The sequence below is a fragment of the Haematobia irritans genome, chromosome 1 (assembly GCF_050003625.1).
Source record: "Haematobia irritans isolate KBUSLIRL chromosome 1, ASM5000362v1, whole genome shotgun sequence".
Classification (NCBI taxonomy): Eukaryota; Metazoa; Arthropoda; class Insecta; order Diptera; family Muscidae; genus Haematobia; species Haematobia irritans.
The window spans coordinates 253355640-253375172 of NC_134397.1; the positions used below are offsets into that span (position 1 = coordinate 253355640).

The 19533-nt window shown below is 27.3% G+C and overlaps 1 long non-coding RNA gene across 1 annotated transcript; it reads left to right on the top strand.

Moving 5' to 3' along the window:
- Positions 1–9022: 9022 nt before the first annotated feature.
- Positions 9023–10080, top strand: LOC142219640 (uncharacterized). Its single transcript, XR_012717685.1, has 4 exons — positions 9023–9352; positions 9446–9534; positions 9687–9748; positions 9845–10080. It is a non-coding gene; the product is annotated as an uncharacterized LOC142219640 (long non-coding RNA).
- The last annotated feature ends 9453 nt before the right edge of the window (positions 10081–19533 follow it).

Genomic DNA, 19533 nt, shown 5'->3' on the forward strand with positions numbered 1-19533 from the left:
AACATTTTTAACAAAACAAAATCATTTAACATTTTTTATCTCATTCGTAAGTTAATTATAACCAAGGGTGGCAATTCGGTAAAAAATTATATAAAATACTAAATCTAAATCCTATAATTTTTATGAGTTTTTTTTTTTTATGATAAAATTTCTGTGACTATTAAATTTTGTCTTTATATAAAATGACATAGACATTTTATTTAATAACAGAATAACAATAATTATTTCTAGCGGTTTGTAAGGCATGGCTTCAAGCCTTGTAATAAAACAAATAAAATGTTGGTTTTTATTTTTTGAATTTTATCCTTATGAAAAATAAAAGTTAACATTAACAAAATATTTTTTACAAATAATTATTTTTATTCTGTTATAAAACAATTGCTATATAATTTTATATAAATACGAAATTTCATTGAAATTTTATTTAATAAGAGAATAAAAATAATTATTTGTTAAAAAAAATTGTTAATATTGATTTTTACTTTTACTTTTTATAACAAGACAACATTTTTTCAAAAGACAAAATTTTCTATGAAATTTTATCAATGCCAACATTTCTTTGTAATTTTACCTAAAGGTAAGTACTATGTTCACTTTTCGCGGTTACTTTATTAAAACAGTTAAATATAAAACAGATATTTAAATTAACTCAATTGATTTCGGCAAGACGTTACAGGAATACGTTTGTTTTCATTTATAATTTTGATTATTTCAGGAAAAGTAATCGCGAAAATAAAGTGACCCATCTTAAAGTCAAAATTACTATGAAAATTTCTATGAAATTGTATCTAAAGACAAAATTTTTATGAAAATGTATCTAAAGCCAAAATTTCTAGGAAATTGTATCTAAATTTGATCTAAAGACAAATTTTCTATAATATTTTATCTAAAGACAAAATATTTATGGAATTATATCTAAAGACAAAATTTCTATGAAATTGTGTCTAAAGGCAAAAATTCTATGAAATTTTTTCTAAAGACAAAATTTCTATGAAATTTTTTTTAAAAACAACATTTCTATGAACTTTTTTCTAAAGACAAAATTTCTATGAAATTTTTTCTAAAGAAAAAATTTTTATGAAAATTGTATCTAAAGAGAAAATTTCTATGAAATTAAATAATTTCTATGAAATTTTATATAAAGACAGAATTTCTATGAGATTTTATGTAAAGACAAAATTTCTATGAAATTTTATCTAAAGACAAAATTTTTATAAAATTTTATTTAAAGACAAAATTTCTATAAATTTTTTTTAAAGACAAAATTTCTATGAAAGATAAGAGGGAAAATTTCTATAAAATTTTTCTAAATCGAAAATTACTATGAAATTTTTTCTAAATCGAAAATTTCTATGAAATTTTATCTGAAGACAAAATTTCTATGAAATTAAAGACAAGATTTCTATAAAATTTTATCTAAAATTTTATTTAAAGATAAAATATCTATGAAATTTTATTCAAAGATAAAATGTCTTTGAAATTTTATTTAAAGACAAAATTTCTATGAAATTTTTTTAAAGACAAATTTTTTATGATATTTGATCTAAAGACAAAAATATTTATGAAATTATGACATTGTGTTTAAAGACAAAATTTCTATGAAATTTTTTCTAAAGAGAAAATGTTTATGAAATTTTATCTAAAGAGAAAGTTTCTATGAAATTTTATCTAAATAGAAAATTTTTATGATTTTTTTTTAAGAGAATATTTCTATGGAATGTTATCTAAATAGAACATTTCTATGAAATTTTATTTAAAGAGAAAATTTGTATGAAATTTCATCTAAAGAGAAAATTTCTTTGAAATTATATCTAAAGACAAAATATTTATGAAGTTTTATTTAAAGACAAAATATCTATGAAATTTTATTTAAAGACAAAATGTCAATGAAATTTTATTTAAAGACAAAATTTATATGAAATTGTATCTAAAGACAAAATATCTATTATATTTTATCTAAAGACAAAATATTTATGAAATTATATCTAAAGACAAAATTTCTATGAAATTTTTTCTAAAGAGAACATTTTTATGAAATTTATCTAAAGAGAAAATTTCTATGAAATTTTATCTAAATACAAAAATTTATATGAATTTTTTTTTTAAAGATAACATTTCTATGAAATGTTATCTAAATAGAAAATTTCTATGAAATTTTATATAAAGACAAAATTTCTATGAGATTTTATCTAAAGACAAATTTTCTATGACATTTTATCTAAAGACAAAATTTCTGTGAAATTGTGTCTAAAGACAAAATTTCTATGAATAGAAAATAGAAAATTTTTATGAATTTTTTTTAGAGATAACATTTCTATGAAATGTTATCTAAATAGAAAACTTCTATGAAATTTTATATAAAGACAAAATTTCTATGAAATTTTATCTAAAGACAAAATTTCTATGAAATTATATCTAAAAACAAAATTTCTATGAAATTGTATCTAAAGACAAAGTTTCTATGAAATTTTTTTTAAAGACAAATTTTTTATGATATTTTATCTTAAGACAAATTTTCTATTATATTTTATCTAAAGACAAAATATTTATGAAATTTTGTCTAAAGACAAAATTTCTATGAAATTTTTTCTAAAGACAAAATTTCTATGAAATTTTTCTAAAGAGAAAATTTTTATGAAATTTTATCTAAAGAGAAAATTTCTATGAAATTTTATCTAAATACAAAAATTTCTATGATTTTTTTTTTAATTTTCTATAAAATGTTATCTAAATAGAAAATTTTTTTGAAATTTTATATAAAGACAAAACTTCTATGAAATTTTATCTAAAGACAAATATCTATAAAATTTTATCTAAAGAGAAAATGTCTATGAAATTTTATCTGAAGACAAAATGTCTATGAAATTTTATCAAAAAACAAAATTTCTATGAAATTATATCTAAAAACAAAATTTCTATGAAATTGTATCTAAAGACAAAATGTCTATGAAATTTTTTCGAAAGACAAAGTTTCTATGAAAGAGAATAGAGAAAAATTCTATAAAATTTTATCTAAAGACAAAATTTCTATGAAATTTTATCTAAATAGAAAATTTCTATGAAATTTTATCTAAATAGAAAATTTCTATGAAATTTTATCTAAAGAGAAAATTTCTATGAAATTTTATCTAAACACAAAATTTCTATGATATTATATCTAAAAACAAAATTTCTATGAAATTGTATCTAAAGACAAAATGTCTATGAAATTTTTTCGAAAGACAAAGTTTCTATGAAAGAGAATAGAGAAAAATTCTATAAAATTTTATCTAAAGAGAAAAATTCTATAAAATTTTATCTAAAGAGAAAATGTCTATGAAATTTTGTCTAAAGACACAATGACTATGAAATTTTTTTATCAAAAGACAAAATTTCTATGAAATTTTATCTAAAGAGAAAATTTCTATGAAATTTTATCCAAAGACAAAATGTCTATGATATTTTATCTGAAGAGAAAATTTCTATGAAGTTTTATTTAAATCTCATATTTCTATGAAATTTTATCTAAATACAAAGTGTTGCTAAGCATTAACAATTTTCGAAAGGAAAAAAAGATTTTCAAGGACCAAAATTCAATGTCCTACAACTGACAAGATGATTATTGCAATATATAAAACACATGTCGAAAACTTCAAGTTCAAATAAACATACATGCCTTTAAAGCTTTTTTTGATTGACCTCGTATGCCTTAGATATTGTATTTGATTGTTTTATCCAGACCTCTTTTTGGAATATTGTTTTATAAAAAAAATGATATTGATTTGCAATAGCTTATATACAGTCATATACATACATACACAGCTACTCATGTCGATGTGTAAATAATTTAAAAACTAAATTTATCCCCAAAGCAGCAAAAACTATTATTGCGATGAAACACTTATACCAAAAACGGATAATAAGCCAACTACAACTATACTTTTTTGCTCTCTAACAATTTCATCCAACGATATGTAGCCCAATACCAAAATAGCTCATTTTCCCATTTTGAATGAAAGCAGGAAGCACATAACATTCAGCACATGCTAAATCGGCAAAATGCTTAAATGGGAGAGAATTAAAAAATATTATGCCGCAACAAAAGTGATCGTTAAGAAAATAATTTTCTTCTTTTCGTTAGTGGTTTACTTTTCGGCAGTAATTTATTATTAGGGTATTATAGTAGAATGTTAAAATGACGCGACTTATTTTGTAATGTTTGAATATCACGGAAATGGCAAAACGTAACGTAAAAATATGTTTATTACTTTCATGCACTTTGTGATAAATGAAGTGTCTTTGCTGCAATTACATACATATCTCGGAGTGCATAACACACAAACTGTTTATTCGTCAACAATTGACAACACCAATCAAAATAAGATGAATGGCATGTTAGCAGTGTTGCCAATTTGCATGGTTTCTCATGAAAAACATTAAGTTCATTACCTGTAGGTACATTGACCCTACTAGGTCAATTTTATTTGGAATGGCTTTACTTTCCTTTTTGCTGTAGTTTGGTTTTATGGCTTTTCCATTATTTTTTAAAGTTTAAAGTAAAAAATATGTCATAAAAAACATTATGAGTAAATGTATGATTATTAAGAAACTCTTCAGTGCATTAGGTGCAGGTTTTTCAGAGCGGTGTGGCCACACTGTTTGTAGTGCTTAAATGAGTGAGAGTGTGACTAGAGAGCAAGTACAGAGATAATACACTTGTATAAAGGGCAACAGCAATTATTTGACAATTGATTACTGTAATTAAAAATAGAATTTGCTATTCTCTGCATTTAATTGTTTTCGCCATTTACTTTTCATTTCTTTCCCACAATTCGTTCAATTAAACTTTTTCTTTTATTTCAATAGATCTATTGCTTTTGGCCGAATAAACTTTGCACTTTCGCGTTTATGTTTCTTTCTCCTTCACTTTAGCTGATGTTTGGTGGTGATGGTGTAGTTGGTTCTTGGTGTAATAATATGGTGGTATTGTGTCTTTTAGATATTTTTTTTCATTCTGCAATTCAATTTCTATTTGGCCAAATGCCAGTGTATGAGAGAGAGAGAGAGAGAGAGAGAGCGAAAAAGAATACACATGTATGTATGTAATAACACCGCTATATGCAGTTGGGAAGTCAAAATGAAATTATGTACATTCATCAAACACTAACATAGACTGTCCAAGCAATGAAGGCAAATAAGAAAGTACAACATGCTTCGGTGTTTTGGGCCAAATTAAAATTAGGGCTAAATACGTCTTGGCTTAATGTCACAATCACAAGTTCGCCTGGCCAGGTTGCAATCAACAACACCGGTATGCTGATGCATTTGCTCATATGTTTTATGAACTTGTTTTATTTTCAAATAAACGCAATGTTACAATGGGGGAAAATGAAAAGTAAATACAAATGTCTGCAGCAACTCACCTTTAAATAGAACGAATTATTTTTGAAATCATCTATAACACCAAAGTGTTAATGATTTTTTAGCGTGACTGCTCTCTTTCACTCTGCTTCTCTATATCTCTTTCTCTTTGAGAATTAATTATAAAAAACAAATGAACCTGTAAAGAAAGAAAATGTATATCAATTGAATAATTTCAATTAAAGAAAGTGCCATTTTCAATTTAAATGAAAGTAAGTAATTTATATTCATTTATTTGGAGCCCTTTTATTACTTTGTATCCCATTTACCATACAATTAAATTTCGTGGATATTTGTGCATTGGCTTAGGATTCGAATTTTTGGAAAATTCAAGAAAATCTATTAGACAAAATTAATAAAAAAATACCGGCAAAATTTAACTGTTTTTCTTGAAACATACTACGTACGTAAACTATTTATGATAATTATTCGTCGAATTAATCGTTATTCCAAAAAATTATTGGAAAGTGATGATTAATAGAATAACAATTACCTCATTTGAAAAATCTTTATGAGTGAATTTTCGAACGTGAATGTGTGTGTATTTTCGCGGGTCGTGAGTATGGCTTTTTTGTCCGTGAGCAGGCCAGTTTTTCATTTGAGAGCGTGAGAATTCCCCACATATATGGTGAGTAGAAATTCTTGGTTTTCATTACAGACCATCCCAGAAAAAAAAGCGTCGCCAAAAAAGTAATGAAAATGTTCTTTTCGGATCTGGCAGTGGTGCAAAATTGACGCAGAAGCGATGTCATAGGACAGAAGTCCTCCATTTCAACAGCCGTTGCACTGAATTTGCATCACTTCTTTAGGTGTGATTCGAATTCAATTAAAAAATTCTGTGATATTTAGTCAGATAAATATTTTTTATAATTAAAGGATTCTAACGCTTGTCGTAAACGCTTGACGTCAAATATTTTCAAAAATTCACAATTTTTTCAGATTGGATTTAGCATTTTTGTCGACAAAATTTAATTGATTTGTACCATTTTATGAATTCTTACTCTGTTTTTAACCTATTTGAAACAAAAAAAGGTAAAATTATCCATTAAAAGTATGAAAAAACCAAGTTATAAAAAATTGTATTAAAATAACTTCCTGAGTAGTTAAAATAGCATCATTGGGAGTGCATCTTCTGGAAGTGCTTTTAAAGTTGTGCCTTTGGAAGAACTTCAAAATTTTTTTGCTGGGATGGTAAAGAAGTGCTCCTAAGGAGATTTTTATGTTACTCACTTTAACACGGTTCAAATTTTCTTCATGCCTTAATCACAAATAAATTCGCACTTACAAAAAATGGGTTCTGATCAGGGTTCATAAACTTGACACTTTTGTATTTTTTTAAGACATTATTTGAGTATAAAATGTACCGTGGTACCACCGCGGCTCTTTTGGTACCTTTTACAACCTTCTGTAAGTGCATAAATTAAAATATGAAAGCAAGCCAAAATCAGTTTAAACTTGCAGTCAGTTGAGACATTTCTCTTATTTGGGAAAGCTTGTAGTGAATAATTGTATGTTCAGAGAATATAAATAATAATGATGATGAATACGTCTGAATCCGAATAAGACAGATCCTAAATCACAGATTGCTAGACATGACAATCATCAGTTGAGTCGGTTTAGGCTTGAAAAAAAGTACTTTTAGGCTTAAAAAGTAATTTTTCACAGCTGATTCAGTGCAATTTCCAGAATGGTATTTATCATCCCTGGCTCTCAAGCATGGAAAATACTCTCACAATTCTCACTCATATTCAGGGTTGCCATTTTGGCCCGATCGCACCAAAATTGGTCCAAAAAATTATGAATTTTTAAATTTGGTCCGATGGTCGGACCAAATTGAATTTGGTTGATTTTGGTCCATTTTCGGTATTTTTTTCAAAATTTTGTTTAGAAATAAAATTTTTACTAAATTTTCTGTATAAATAAAATTTTTACTAAATTTTCTATAGAAATAAAATTTTGACAAAAATGTCTATAGAAATAAAATTTTAACAATATTTTGCCAAAATGTTGTACAGAAATAAGTTTAAAAACAAATTTATATAGATACAAAATTATGCAAAAATTTTTTATAAGATGAAAATTTTGTAAAATATTGCGATAACTATCTATAGAAATAAATGTTTGACAAATTTGCTAAAGAAATAAAATATTGACAAAATTTTCTATAGAAATAAAATTTTGGCAAAATATTCTACAGAACTGAAATGTTGACAACATTTTCTATAGAAATAGCTTTAAAAATTTTTTATATAGATACAAAATTATGCAACAATTTTGTATAGGAAGAACATTTTGTAAAAATTTATATAGAAATAAACTTTTGCGATTACTATCTATAGAAATAAAATTTTGGCTAAATTTTCTATAGAAATAAGAATTTGGCTAAATTTTCTATAGAACTGTAATTTTGACAAAATTTTCTAATGAACTAAAATTTTAATAAAGTTTTCTATATATAAAAAAAAATTGGCAAAATTTTCTATAGAAATAAAATTTTGACAAACTTTTCTATAAAAATAAAATTTTGACAAATTTTTCTGTAGAAATTAAATTTGGACAAAATTTTCTATAGAAATAAAATTTGGCAAAAATTTCTATAGAAATAAAATTTTGACTAATTTTTTTGTAGAAATAAAAATTAGATAAACTTTTCTTCCGAAGTAAAATTTTTGAAAAATTTTAACTTTGAAATGATAATAATTTAATGTGGAAAAATGGTCCGCTGCTACGAATTTTGGTCCAATTTTGGAAAAATTTTGGTCCAAAATAAAAATTCATTGTGGCGACGCTGCTCACATTTTATTGTGTTTTAGCTTCACTCACGACCAGGGCTGCCAATTTTGCCTATTTATCGGCATTTTGACGATTTTTTTTACTAAAAAAATAGCAAATTCGGAATTCGTCGAAATTGCAAGTTTTTGCTAGAAATTTCTTACATAGAAAAATCGGAAAATAGCAAATGCCGATTTTCCGATTTTTTGTCCCAAAAATGACGATATTAGCTCAGTTCAAGAATTTTTACTGCACAGAAAAAAAAGTGTCTCGTAAATTTAAGAAGATTTTTACAATAATTTATTACAAGAATTTTCCAGAATTTTAGTTCATTTTTCGTATCTTCAACGAAAATTAACTACTCGAAAGGAAATTTTACAAATTCTAAGTAGCAATCGTTTAGTTCATGGCCTATAAAATACGATGGAAATTTCCTTAAAAAATTTCTTAACTGGTAGTTAAAAATTCGTTTGTCATGCTATAAAACTACTTGTGAAATGTAAAGTATTTTCTAAATAATAAGTGCAATTTACTACACACAAAAAATTATCACCAAATTTTTTTCAATTAAACACTTAATTGAATTTGGAAACGGATTCAAGTAATATGTTAATTGATTCAATTAATTATTTAATCAAATCCGAATAAAAACCAATTAAAAAAATGATTGATATTTGTTACGTTTCCAATTTAAATATTAATTGATTCAATCAATTTGTTAATCAATTCGGAAATAATTTTTAATTACAAACGTGATTGAAATTTTTTCCGTTTCCAATTACACATGTGATTGATCCAATCACCTTTGTGATTGAAACTGAATAATTTTGAGCAATGGGAAGAGCGAAAAGAGAACAAGAGAATGGGTATTTATTCAACAAAGTATGATGGAGAGATCAGTCTGTGGAAGTAACTCGTAACGAACGGTTGGGTTTTTGTTTTTCGCGTAAATTGAATAACATGATTGGCGACATTCTGTCTGCTGCATTCAAAATGTGTGCATAAGTATTTTGAACGCAACAACAAATCATAGCAAAGGGTTGAAATAAATAAAGTGTGCAACAACAAACGGCCACGTGGTAAGGGTTTGAAAAAAATATATGAGAGAACGCATTTGAAATTACCTGTGTTTGTGTTTTGTGGTATTGTAAAAATGGAAAACAATCTACGTTTATTGAAGGTAAGAAATTGTGAAATGTGAATACCGTTTTCCATTGAAGCCTGTTTACATTAAACGGACTAAAATAATATATTTTTTATTTATTTCTTTTAGTGACCAATTTTATTTCGTGAAATTGACCAATCAATCCCATCAACTCCATCATTTTATCAAATATTTAAGAATATGTTTGCAATAAAAAAGTGGGTACTGTATTGATCTTTTAAAATTATACATTTTTTTCACTCCTAGTTTTCTTAAAACCAAGAGCGGTATGGGTTTGTTGGAAGATTCTCCTTGAAGTTGCGAAGTGGCGTTGGCATTAAATTGTATTTTTGTTTCCTGCCTTTTTCAGTTTGAACCCAAGTAGAGAGCAATATATCTGGTATATAAACTAATGAGCTGAATTATGTAATGGTAAAAAGTTCTTTCTTTTGGATTTAAAAATATGAAAAATATCCGAAAATAATGAAAAAATTTGTATTTTCCATTTATATTTTTACCTATTTCCAGAATTTGCAAGGTATCATCAATATAATACCAAATATTACATTGCTTTCCCATTATTTTTGTCTTTGATTGGTTCAAATTTTAATAGACGATTGTAATGTATGGAAATTTTGGAAAGGAATTGTTACTAAAATTAAATTACCGAGCTCCTTAATACACCTTTTTATGCTAAAAGACTACAACTGCAAAAGAAGATTATAGATCTGCAACCTGGAACTAAGAATTGAACTTGATATTCTAAGCAGGTAATGTTTAACAAAATTAACTTTTAATTGAACAAAATTAAATTCGAATTATTCTGTTTACTTTCAGAAAAACTAATTTAGCTTACAGGCTGCTGATTTATTGGAAATCTAGGCGCATCTACATATTAGAAGGAACATGCTAACATGGTTATTATTATAAGGAAGATAATGATTTATATAATTTATTTGTTCACCCTATAGTAATTGTATTTGTAAGTTATGTTAGAACAAAACACAAATGACAAGAACCAAATTTATTTGTCTATTGCATAATTCAAAAAATAATAAAATGTTAAATATGTTTTATAAGAAACACATATTTTCTTTTATTTCAAATAAAACTAAATACGATTTTGGGGTCGCAATATATAATTTTTTTGATCGAAATTTATAGCCAATTTCAAGTAATTATTTAATTGAATGAATCAAATAGTTGATTGATTTTTGTCGCGAAATTAATTAAAATTTTAATTGATTCAATTAAAACTGTGATTGAATTTTATGTTAAAAATCAATCACGTTTTTAATTGATTCAATCACACAATTAATTGATTCCGTGACAAAAGTCAATCAAATTTTTAATTAAAAATCGTGTTGGTTTTCAATCAAAATGGGTGATTGATACTATCATTTTCGTGATTGAAGACATTTCAATTAAAAAAATGATTGATTCCGCGATTTTCGTGATTGAATTCAAAAAAATTTTTTTTGTGTGTATAAAATTTTTTTGTATGAGAAAATATTTTTTTACGAAAAATGAACTTGAAAGTGGATAGGAATTTCTTACTGACAATTCCTATAGTTAATAATTGTTGGTAAAAAATTACCCAATGAAATATTTTTAGTTCACATGTAATTAAATTTATAGACATTTTCGTCAAAAATGGTAGAAAACATTTCATGAAAATTTTGCAAATTTTAAGTTAAACGTTTCATCGTTCATAAACTGGTGTGCCTTTACGAATATTATTCTTAGAGTAAATTGTCAGCAGATGCTATGAACTAATGCATAGTACAGAGATCTTTATCGGCATAGTGGAATGTGATTAATGTAAAGATGATGTTACTTGAGTTTTGTTGTGTATACATGAGCGTGGGGTTGTTTTTATTTTTGTCCATTTAGTGGTTTGTGTGTGTGTGTTTGTTATTCGCGGATGGTTTATTTGGCTGGATGAGGTGTTGTTTTCAATAAAGGCACATGTGTTTTTGTTGTTGTAGGAATGTTTTGGCTTTGCTTGGTTTTGTTTGGCATGCTTCAGTTGTATAGTTGGCGTTGGCGTGGGCTGTTGCATCTTTTTAGCTGGTATGCAACAAGGGAATATAAAGACATGGAATATTTTGGATTTTTGAGACATATATTGGTGTTTGTTAATTAAACCTTTTTAAATGAAAGTTATTAATATTTTATCAGTAGTTTAGAAAAAAGTTATTAAGAATATTTAGGAAAATATGTTGAAAGTGAATTGAAATTTTTATTATTCTATGTAAAAAAATAATATTCAATTCCAGATGAATTTGGAAAATTTTTGTTATATCTCAGCGTATAGTTTATTCATAAATTGGTAAGTATTTTTTTCATATGACTTTCGTTTAAAAAGAATATTTTTTATGTATATTATTATTTGTTAATTAATTTTTTTGGAAACCAGTTTAATGTTTTTCTTTGTTGTAAAAACAATATTAAATTTCAGAGAAACTCCAGATGGATTCGAACAAATTTAAAAAATAGAGAATTGGTAAGTTTTCTTTTAAAAATTGCCTTTTTTTCGACTAGAATATTTACGTTTTTATGACCTTTTTATCATCAAAATTACAGGTTTTTAATACCTTATTTTAGTATTTCTTTAATAACATTTTTTGGAAACCAAAGTAATATTTTTAATATAAAACAAATATTTAATTTCAGAATAACCCCTTAAAAATTTGGACAAATTTTTAGTACTCCTTTGCCTGTTATTTAATAGTGAATTGGTAAGGATTCTTTAACTTTCTTTTAACCCTGGACCATAGATAATAGAAATACATAGATGTCCCACTCTTCTCTTTAAAAAAAATGTGTCAGTTCCAAAAAATAATTTTCTGACATTTCGTTTTGTTTTTTTCGTTAAGAGAGATTCTTTTGTATTCGTTGTCCATTCACAATTAATTTTTTATTAGGAGTTTTTTATTACAGAACACCCTGTTGTGTTAAAAAGAGTACCAAAAATCTCTCAATTCTCTTGATTTTCTTCGTTTTATCTTAATCTGCGGAACTGTCAAACTTAGTTTGACACCCATGGGACATCTATGTATTTCTATTATCTATGCCCTGGACAGTCATCCTTATTTTTTGTACATTAACGTCATCCTTCGTCATGTTGACTACGTCTGATTTCAAGACGCTATAATTTTCATCGTGAGCGAAAAAGTGAACCAAACTTGAATTTATTTTCTTATTCAATTTGGTTTTAAGTAGTATAAAACAAAAATTCATAAAACGGTCGAATTTGTATAACTTAAATTTACCATTTCCCAATAGACTAAAATGCATTTTAAATCGAAAATGAAATTACGTGTCGTCATTTTGACGAATGATGACTGTCTAGGGATATCAAGAATATTTGGTTTTTTATGCATATTATTATTTTTTTCATTAGATTTTTTGAAAACCTATTTAATAATTTTATTTAATGTAAAAAATAAATATTTAATTTCAGAGTAACCCAAATAAATTTGGACAACTTTTTATATTTCCCCTCAGCGTACAATTTAGTAGAGAATTTGTAAGTTTCATATTAAAACTTTGGCTTTCTTTCAACTAGAATATTTATTTTATTATATCTTTCACATCGATAACAACACAGTTTTATGAGTTTATTTAGAATACTTCATTATTTCTCTAATTGTTTCAGGTACAAAATTTATGAGATACGTTTTCCAAAGAAAAGTTAAATTCCTTACACCATTTGATAAAATGCCCCAAATATTGTAAGTTACAAGCTAAAATGAAGAACAATTTTCATTATTGTTTCCATTTTTTCCAGCAAGATATGTGAAAAAATTAACTACGATAAATAAAAGAAGGATAAGTCAAAATGTCCAGACAGCGAGTTCCAATGAACTACTCTCTGTTCCACGTGGTCATAATTTTTATTCACCAAAAACATTGTATTAAGAACTTTCATCATAAGTTTTTATAATAAAGTACTTTTGCTTAAAGAAAGTTTAATTTTAATGTATGAAAATTTTCATAATAGTAAAACGGTTTGTTGTTCCTTTAATTATTTAATTTCTCTGTACTGTGGAATGATTGATTTAAAAATAGTTTAGTCGTCGACATTTTAAAGAGACTGTTAACCAATTTTTATTATCGGGTTTCCCAAAAAATAAGCAAGTAAACCAAAATAATACTGACTTGTTAACTTGGTAGTGGTATATAAATCTTATGGCGTTGTAAAAATGAACTAAAATACAATGTTATAGATGAACTAAAATTTAAGAGAATTATAAACTAGACAAGTTGAAAAAAATCTTAAGGGCTAAATCATGGTCAATATTACTACAGTTTAGTTCATTTTGCAATGGAAAAGGGTTCACTGTTTTTTCAGTGTGGAATTCGTCGAAATTGCAAGTTTTTGCTAGAAATTTCTTATATGGTAGCGCTAAAATTTTAGTCCATTATTAAAAAAGAAAACCGCTCAAATAGTGGGAGCTATATCCAAATCTGCATCTATTTCGACAAAATGTTGCGTACTTTAAGAGTGCTTAATAATTTACTTGGTGTTCAATTTCAAGACGATTGGTAAGTAAATAAGTTCAATGTAAAATGAAGGGAGCCACCGTGGTGCAATGGTTAGCATGCCCGCCTTGCATACACAAAGTCATGGGTTCGATTGCTGTTTCGACCGAACACCAAAACGTTTTCCAGCTGATGATCCTCCCACCTGAGTAATGCCGGTGGTATTTCTGAGTGTTTCAAAGCTTCTCTAAATGGTTCCACTGCAATGTGGAACGCCGTTCGGACTCGGCTTGTCATTGAGCTTAACATGGAATCGGACAGCACTCAGTGATAAGAGAGAAGTTCACCACTGTGGTATCACAATGGACTGAATAGTCTAAGTGAGCCTGATACATCGGGCTGCCACCTAACGTAACCTAAATAAGTGCAATACGACCCCATTTGTTGAATTCGGGCGGCATATATAAAAAGTGAATTTTACAGGAAACAAGTCCAAAGTTTTGTTTTTTTTTTTTTTGAGTTTCTCAAAAACCGCATAAGATATAAATTCACTTCTTTCGGTCTCAAAAACATGTTTATTGTAGATTTTTTTAGTATGTACGATTTCAAAATAGTGATAATGGAACATGGCTAAAAATGAGTTAGACCACTTTAGACCGAACAAAGCTTTTTGCCCTATTTGGATTGGAATTTTTTAAAACTTTAGTTTTTAACTTTAACTTTTGATAGAAGTGTCCAATAAATTCGAACTTTTGACAGGATGCAATTCACATCATTCCGAATAAAAGACAACGAACTCGATCAAAAAATGCTAAGTCGACTTAGCGTACTCTGGAATGAGGACATCGATATGTACGGGGGCTAAATTTAAATTTGATCCTATTTTTTTTTTTCAAAATTCAATAGTTTTCGTCCTTGTGCCCAAAAACCGCTCTGAACCAAATTTCATCAAAATCGATTAATAATTGCGACCGGAATCCTGCGAACAACAAATACATGGACTGACAGACACAAAGGGCTAGATCAACTCAGGATGTTAATCTGAGCCGATCGGTATATATTTTAAAATCAATATTTCTGCTAGGCAAATTTTTTTGCAGATCAAATTTTAACTTAATTTAATTAACTTAATTCGTTATACTTTTATTATTGAAATGCATGGTTGTGCATGTTAATATTCTGTTTTCTATATGAAAGAAATAATTTTGTTTGGTGTTGTTTACCAAAAAATATGTTTTAATTTAATATTATTTATATTTCCGATTTTTGGACGTTTTTTAAAATGCAAGTGCCGATTATGACGATTTTATCGGAAAAAGTGACGATTTTTCTTGAAATTTTTTGGCAGCCCTGCTCACGACTGAGGCGCGAGTTACGCCAATTTTCAGGAGCGTGAAACGTCTTATATATGCATCGAAGCACTGCAGCAATATGTGCTTTTTGTATGTTACTTCCAACTTGCAAAGAAAAAAATCAATATACCATTAAAGAAATAAGAAACAATTGAATATTTTTTATGAAAAAAAGTTTCCTCTTGATCCATATTCACACTTCGCACAGATTTGTGCCAAATTGGAACAGGAGAACATGTCTTTGGCCACTATGTTATTTGGTGTATAAAAATATTATAGAAATTGCGAATTACAAAAAGATGGCTTGCGATTTTTCTTACCGATTACTTGATATGTGGATTTTCTTTAAATAAACAATTTCCCCCTTTTTCAGGCATGACATCCTGCCTCCCTCTATTTCTTCTACTGGGAAGTGTTTTATGCGTGAGTGTTCGTAAAGCTTTATATAAATATACACTTAAATGAATGATTTCTTATAGTTTTGCCATTGTTGTTGTTAGTGCTTTTTGTTTGTATTTTGTAGAATGACATCATAAAAACGTTTTTTTGTTTTTGTTTTTGCCATTTCTCATTTCTTTTGGTGTCTTAACAACTATTGAGCACGACAAAGTGGCGACGCCATATAGTCATCATAGTCATCCCTTCAAAGGATTTTAAAGTTATACTTCGGCCCGCTCACATTCACAAAAAGCCAAAGCCCATGGCTGCAGACATAAAACAAAACAATAACAAGTACATATTGCTAAATGGTGTAACGTAAAAGAAAATAAAAAAAATATAAAAAAACAAATGTTTAGTTGTTAAAACAAGACGGAGGGTTAGCAGTAAAAGGACACTATGACTATGACAAACTAAAATCTATTGTGTTAGTCTTCAAAAATTCAAAATATTCAAATGGGTGGAAGAAAAATTAATAAAGGAGAATTACATTGTACTCGTAGATGGACAAAAATATTTGTTTTCTCATATTAACATATGCTCCCAAAACAAAAGCAGAATCCAAGCATATATATTTTCAGGTATTGGTCCAAACAAAATATTATTTGTATTGTTCAAAAATATTATGTTTCACCTTCGGCACACGGTTGAAAAAGACTGTTTTTCATATGTTTGGCTATAAACATTATATGTTTGGAACACAAATTTTTAAACACAATATTTTTGAGTGCAAGCATATAATGTTCATAAACTAGCATAACATGTTTGGGACATATATGTTAATATGTTAGAACATATTATGTTTGGGACATAAAATGTTTGTAAATATAATATGCTTGAATGCAAACATATATTAATTTAGAAATAGCCTATTAAAATATATGTGTTTAGTAGCTTGGAGCGCTATTTAACAGGGAGCGATATTGAATTAAGTTGGTGGTTGTTGCTTGTTATTACAAAATTAACATTTTATTTTTCCTTGGGCAATTGATCAGCTACTTCTTTGATCCTTACAAACTGTGTGGTCCGCTGTTCGAGTCCCCGTCCGGCAAAAGGTAAAATTAAAATAAAAAAAATCATAAAATTGAATAATTTCTTCTACAATGTTTGTATTACAGAAAAAGGTGCTAAGAACTAAAAAATCTCGTGGAAGTGAGAAAGATGTCGGGGAAAATACAATTGGGCAGAAACAAAATTTTGAGCATTCAGGTTGAAAACCTATTTTGTTCGCACCTATATTACCTGTTTATTTTCATAATTCATTATGATTGTAAATATATAAATAAATAAATAAAATTTTGAGCACAATATTGTTTTGGAGAACTTTTTTTAAGCATATAATATTTTTGGGTGCAAAATGCTTCCAAACATATTATATGGTCACATAATAACATATTGTTTTTTGGAAGACAACATTATTGAATTTGGATGCAAAAATACAAAATGTTTGGAACTTAGACTACCCAAACATATATTGTTTAGACCAATATGCTTTCAAACATATTATATATTGGAAGAGATCAAGCATATAAATGTTTGGGCAATACCCAAAAATGTATATGCTTGAAGCAAAATATGTTTGGGAGTATATGTTACAGAAGCGATTTTTTGTGAGCGTGCATACACTGGTAGAAAAAACTTTTAATGAGATTTTCTTTGGTTTAAGATGCCGATAGGTTACACCCACGTGGTGCAATGGTTAGCATGCCCGCCTTGCATACACAAGGTCGTGGGTTCGATTCCTGCTTCGACCGAACACCTAAAAGTTTTTCAGCGGTGGATTATCCCACCTCAGTAATGCTGGTGACATTTCTGAGGGTTTCAAAACTTCTCTAAGTGGTTTCACTGCAATGTGGAACGCCGTTCGGACTCGGCTATAAAAAAGAGGTCCCTTGTCATTGAGCTTAACATGGAATCGGGTAGCACTCACTGATAAGAGAGAAGTTCACCAATGTGGTATCACAATGGACTGAATAGTCTAAGTGAGCCTGATACATCGGGCTGCCACCTAACTTAACCTAACCTACTTCTATTTTTTACTTGCAGCATACTCTCTCAGTCTCTCTTTCTAAACACATATATGTTGAATGGCAATTTCTAAATTAATATATGTTTGCATCCACACATATTATATTAAAAAAATGTTATGTTACAAACATAATATGTTCTAACATAATATCGCAAACATGTTATGGTGCACTTTAAAATAATGTGATACAATTTTGAGTTTCAAACATATTATTTTGGACACCGAAACATATGAAAAACAGTCTTTTTCGTCCATACACATGCACCCATCTTAAACTTCGTATGGCACTAAAGACATTTTTGTAATTTTTTAATTCCAAATTTTTACCTTCAAACTACGAAACAATGTTTTTAATAAGTGAAATAAAAATTAATTATGTTTAAAAAATTCTCTATAATTTGTCAAAAAATATTTACTTATTTTTGTGATTATTTAAAATTTTCTAAAATTAACCTATATTTTCCTTCCAGATGGGTTTCCTTTTTTTGGCTTTGAGTTTTATTAACTTTTTTTTATTATTTTATATTATCTCCTATTCTTTTTGTGTACCCATTTATTACATTCGTTTACATTACTGTTGTTGGGCCTTATTCAAGTTGACCCAGTCATGCAAACATCATACAGGCATTGTATCATGTCATAGGACAATAGTAAAAATAGTGAGTCATCTACATGGTAGAAAGTGGGCATAAGAATGAAAATTTTATTTAAACAAAAGTGACCACATTTTTGGTCAAAACATTTTCTTTCATAAGAATATGAATTATATAAAAAAACAATAACTTTTTCATCATATTAAATTTATATATTTCTATTTGCACAAATTAGAGGGGGTTTCTTCCAATCGGCGTTAGCAGGGGGGTGAAGAGATCGAGAGCGCAGTGTGTTAAGGTGAGTACTATTTATGTTCGGTTTTTTCACCAAAGCACTAAATTAAAAGTACAAATATATTTATGTAGACGATTATATTTTGATCGAGTCTTGCCAAATAATGGATGGAAAAGATCCAAGGAATTGATTGCAAATAATTTTATATTTCTAAATTAGTTAATTAAAAAAAGTAACCGTGAAAACAAGCTGGTTTTCAGCTTGAAAACGGAACATAGTACTCAGCTTTAGACGTCAAAATATGAGACTCCCTATGAGTATTAGTGGACTGTATGACAAGTTAGTTCATCAGATTATTCCTCTCAGAAATGAGGAATAATAAATTAAATTAATTTAGAGAGGAACCCAAAGACAAAAATATAAAGTATGAGTGTAAGAAGTGATGTACACTCAGAAATGAGGAATAATAAATTAAATTAATTTAGAGAGGAACCCAAAGACAAAAATATAAAGTATGAGTGTAAGAAGTGATGTACAAATTCAGTTTTATTGAGAAGAGAACAATGATTTGATGCTCACCTTAATGGAGATAAAAAAAGAGTGGCAAAATTAATGTAAGGTTCTATCCACTAAGCCTATGTTGCTAATTTTTGATTTATAAATAATTCACAATAAGTTTAATTCGATAACTATTCAACCAGATACAAAATTCACAATGGGGAAAAGTTACCAAACTGGACATACAAAATAAGTACTTTTCTATTCAATTCATGGATACAAAAAATGTTGATGTACATTTAATAAAATAGAAAGTAAAAAAAAAGAAATTTAATATTCAAAAATTAAGGACAGATTCAAATTTGTCCACTATTAAATTTTTTTTCAAAATTTATCTCAATAGAAAATTTTGTAAAAATTTTATTTCTATAGAAAATTTTGTCAAAATTTTATTTCTATAGAAAATTTTGCCAAAATTTTATTTCTATAGAAAATTTTGTCAAAATTTTATTTTCATGGTATTTTAAGATGCGTTTATGGCTCACATGCGCGTGATAACTACGACTTCTACTCTTTTCAGTTTT